At 41.2% G+C, this 5,000-nt stretch overlaps 2 non-coding genes across 2 annotated transcripts; both read left to right on the top strand.

Moving 5' to 3' along the window:
• Nucleotides 1-1,759: 1,759 nt before the first annotated feature.
• On the top strand, nucleotides 1,760-1,835 carry TRNAA-GGC (transfer RNA alanine (anticodon GGC)). Its single transcript has one exon. It is a non-coding gene; the product is annotated as a tRNA-Ala (tRNA).
• A 381-nt stretch (nucleotides 1,836-2,216) lies between these two features.
• On the top strand, nucleotides 2,217-2,292 carry TRNAA-GGC (transfer RNA alanine (anticodon GGC)). Its single transcript has one exon. It is a non-coding gene; the product is annotated as a tRNA-Ala (tRNA).
• The last annotated feature ends 2,708 nt before the right edge of the window (nucleotides 2,293-5,000 follow it).

Here is a 5,000-nt window from a genome sequence, read left to right as displayed (position 1 = left end):
TAAACCCCTCTCTTCGCCCACTACTAGCTACGCTCCATATCAAAGTTTTTACGAGTCTTTTCTTAACATCCTTACTCAAAGTCCCTGTCATCAACTCCCTCCTCCTTGTGAAAGCCTCTTTGCCTAGCGCAATTCTTTGCCTTACGTCCCTACTACTTTGACCATTTTCACCCAAAACACTTCTGAGATACGTAAACTGTTCTACCTGCTCTATTTTTTGCCCACCTATTTTAATGTTAAGCTTGGCCTTTTTCTTTCTAGAAAATCGCATAACCTTTGTTTTATTAATATTGATTCTCATCCCATACCTGTCGCACTGAATTTCCAATTCACTAAGCAATGCTTGCAGCCCCTTGGCTGACTGACAAACTAAAGCTTGGTCATCAGCAAAACTTTTGGGACCGACCTTGCAGTCCACAAAATCTTTTTCGCTTTCTCCAGCCCTGGTTTTGACTTATACAGAAATCATTTCAAGGTCAATTTAGTGTAAATCGAAACCAGTGTCGGGGAATATAAAAAAAACTTCGGTGGGCTTTACTACATTTAATTTTCATTATTGAAATAATAATGCATATTTGGGTGCACATCATCACAATATTAAATTATACATACATATATATATATATATATATATATATATTTTTTTTTAAGGTAATCTACCGGTTAAGGTAGGTTTTTCGATGGACACAACTACCAAACAAATATTTTGTGACTACTAACAAAACACAACCCTAAATTCTACTCTACACCAGGTCCCTCTTCATCTCTGAGTACTTTCTTCCGCCCTTCATCCCGTCCAACATCCCTATTCTGTTCCTTCCCTTTCCTCTTTTGCCCTCTATCACAGTCTTCAACATCCCACTGCCGGTCAACACCCCCTTCATCCACTTTTCCTGCCTCCATAGGATTGCTCCCAACAAACCCCTCTCTTCGCCCACCATACCAAGTACTTCCTCATTTGTTTTCTTCTCTGTCCATTTCGCCTTCTCCATTCTTCTCCACACCCACATTTCAAAAGCCTCCAGTCTACGTCTATCCTCCTGCTTCAATGACCACGTTTCCGCGCCGTACATAGCTACGCTCCATATCAAAGTTTTTACGAGTCTTTTCTTAACATCCTTACTCAAAGTCCCCGTCATCAACTCCCTCCTCCTCGTGAAAGCCTCTTTGCCTAGCGCAATTCTTCTCCTTACGTCCCTACTACTTTGACCGTGTTGGTCCAAAACACTACCGAGATACGTAAACTGTTCTACCTGCTCTAGTTTTTGCCCTCCTATTTTGATGTTAAGCTTGCCCTTTTTCTTTCTAGAAAATCGCATAACTTGAGGAAATATTTTTACATGAGGTTGAGGAAATGACTCAACATGAGGTTGAGGAAATATTTTTACTCTTGTGATCCGTTCGATTCCGCCTTCCCCACCTCTATTGTGTTCGTCCTTTATATGTGTTCCTATCCCTTTTCCTTATATCTGTTTCTGTATATATGAGTATTTATTCGCCGTTTGGCGGGATTTCGTGTTTGAATATGTATTTGGCCAATGTGGCTCATCTCTTTCTTCTGGCTATGCGTGCCACGAAACGCACTGTTCCTTTCCTGTATGATGTTGTATGAATTCTAACCCACTGTCCTTTCCTTTCCTTGTGTATTGTCTATTTCTCCTTTGGTGGGTGAAACAGCCCCCTGACGCCATCTCTTGGCTGAAAGAATCGGGGCGCTTGGCGACATATTAGACCCACGGATCTCAGGGTAAATTGACTATCCTCGATAGCTCAAGTGGTTAAGAGCATCCGCCCGGCAAGTGGAAAGATCCGGTGTTCGAGTCCCGGTTGAGGAAATATTTTTACTCTTGTGATCCGTTCGATTCCGCCTTCCCCACCTCTATTGTGTTCGTCCTTTATATGTGTTCCTATCCCTTTTCCTTATATCTGTTTCTGTATATATGAGTATTTATTCGCCGTTTGGCGGGATTTCGTGTTTGAATATGTATTTGGCCAATGCGGCTCATCTCTTTCTTCTGGCTATGCGTGCCACGAAACGCACTGTTCTTTTCCTGTATGATGTTGTATGAATTCTAACCCACTGTCCTTTCCTTTCCTTGTGTATTGTCTATTTCTCCTTTGGTGGGTGAAACAGCCCCCTGACGCCATCTCTTGGCTGAAAGAATCGGGGCGCTTGGCGACATATTAGACCCACGGATCTCAGGGTAAATTGACTATCCTCGATAGCTCAAGTGGTTAAGAGCATCCGCCCGGCAAGTGGAAAGATCCGGTGTTCGAGTCCCGGTTGAGGAAATATTTTTACTCTTGTGATCCGTTCGATTCCGCCTTCCCCACCTCTATTGTGTTCGTCCTTTATATGTGTTCCTATCCCTTTTCCTTATATCTGTTTCTGTATATATGAGTATTTATTCGCCGTTTGGCGGGATTTCGTGTTAAATATATATATATGAATATATATATATATATATGAATGTGTGAGTGTATATTTATATTCATATTTCTATAATATGCATAATATTATATATGTGCATATATATATATATGTACATATATATATATATGTGCATAAATTATTAACGGTGCCGCTAAGTGGGTGAAATCTAAATTGTCAGTTGGTACCATTAAGCCAGGTGCCTTAACAAGAGGTAGGAGGAATGAAATGAGCGTGAAAGTACGTAGATGAGTATAAACAAAAGAAACTGCAGTAGTTCCGGTAAATGCCTCAATATGAAGCGTTGCTCGGCTTAGATCCAAAACCTGGCCTTGAGAGGAGAGATTTAATAATTTTGAAAGATGGGCATGGCGAATTGAGATAAATTTTGGAAAGAGAGAAAGACTATGATGAAGTGTAATAAACCTCTTCATCTACGCGATATCCCGCACGCCACCGCGAGGGCGTGTGGCGGGGGTCGATCGCAATCATATCACCTATGCATAAATACTACTTTGATCATGCCCACGTAAAATGCTACTCACGCGAAAGAAAGTTACATGCACTCAAAATTCTCATTTTCGCCCACGCGATTTCCGTCATATCCATTATAATTTCTAATGGTTCGAGAAAAAAAGACATTTTAAATCTATCCGTGTGACAATAAATCTCCCTGATTTTACTTTGGCGACCTGGTCCAAACGGAGGAAGACAATAGGATATAGCTGGATGAAACGCAAAAGAAGCGGGAACAAGTCGGGGGTGGGATGTGGAAGGGTTGTGGTGGAGTGGAGGCAAAACGATGCAGTTTCCGTGTGCAAGTGAGCAGCCTGAAATCATTAAGACATGAAGAAGGAAATGGCAAGGGGCTGATATGATGAAGTCCATGCGAAAGATAGCTCGTTGCAATTGTTAAAGGTACCGACTGAAACCTACTTCACAGGTAAATTACCTACATGCATAAATGATGATGATGAAGAAGTAAGGTGCCATCGTAAAACAATCTTTGAACCGCGAAGAGCTTGCTTCCTAACTCGTCGCTTGGTTTAGGAAAGTGCGCAGATTCCATTTTCATTTGTGGCCACGAAAATTGCACCAAGGTGAAAATAAAAAACCCTTGAGAGCGTCTCATTACGAGAGAGTCCTCCCTCAATCACAGACTCCCCTCCTGGGAAGGCTCTTGTTAAACTCACTCCCTTTCACCAAGTGCACTGGCGCCATGGGGCACCTCATACAGCTGATCGCACCATCCTCCCGAGTGGAACTGAAAGCGATTCTGAAAATAAAAAAAAAGAATGCTTACCCTTTGAGAGAAAATATAGTATACAGAATGTATATATATATATATATATATATATATATATATATATATATATATATATTTACACATATATATATACATATATATACATATATATATATGCATATATATATATATTCACACATATATATATATACCTAGGCCTCGCAGAAGACTGAAAGCTTAAACAAATTACCTTGTCCTTTTAGGTTTTACTATTTTATTTGTGTTCTATTGTGCCGTCCCAGTATTATACTGCTGGTGTGAGTGTTTCCGTTGGACACAGCTACGAAATAAAACATTGTGTGTCTCTTAGCAAAACAAAATATCAACCATTGTACTATGCATCAGGTCCCTCTTCATCTCTGAGTACCCTCTTCCTCCCTTCATCCCGTCCAACATCCCTATCCTGTTTCTTCCTGTAACATTCTCCCCTCTATAACAATCTTCAACATCCCACTGCCGGTCGAAACCCCCCTTCATCCACTTTTCCGGCCTCCATATGATATCTCCCAACAAATCCCTCTCTTCGCCCACCATACCAAGTAATTCTTCATTCGTTTTCTTCTCTGTCCATTTTACCTTCTCCACTCTTCTCCACACCCACATTTCATAAGCCTCCAATCTACGTCTATCCTCCTGCTTCAATGACCACGTTTCCGCGCCGTACATACCTACGCTCCATATCAAAGTTTTTACGAGTCTTTTCTTAACATCCTTTCTCAACATTCCTGTCATCAACTCCCTCCTCCTTGTAAAAGCCTCCTTGCCTAGCGCTATTCTTCTCCCTACGTCCCCACTACGTTGACCGTGTTGGTCCAAAACACTTCCCAGATATACTGTATAGTCTGGATATACTGGATTGTGTGGAAAAATTAAGTAATTCTTATTCATTATTCATTACTTCTCAGATACGTAAACTGTTCTACCTCCCCTAGTTTTTCCCTCCTATCGTAATGTTTAGCGTAGCCTTTTTCTTTCTAGAAAATCGCATTACCTTTGTTTTATTAATATTGATTCTCATCCCATACCTGTCGCACTGAATTTCCAAATCACTCAGCAATGCTTTCAACCCCTTGGCTGACTGACAAACTAAACCTTGGTCATCAGCGAACCTAACTGATTTTACGGATTCCCGCCCACTTTCATTCCTAACTCCAGTTCTTCCCATGCCTCTTTGATCATTTCCTCTGCATACAGGTTGAACAGCAACGGTGACAATGGGCAACCCTGCCTTACACCCCTTCCTAACACTGCCCATCCTGACTC

Source organism: Hetaerina americana, unplaced genomic scaffold, assembly GCF_022747635.1.
Source record: "Hetaerina americana unplaced genomic scaffold, ioHetAmer1.1.p SCAF_6, whole genome shotgun sequence".
In the NCBI taxonomy this organism is placed as follows: domain Eukaryota; kingdom Metazoa; phylum Arthropoda; class Insecta; order Odonata; family Calopterygidae; genus Hetaerina; species Hetaerina americana.
The sequence above is the reverse complement of the archived record's forward strand: the minus strand, read 5'-3'. Positions and strand labels throughout refer to the sequence as shown.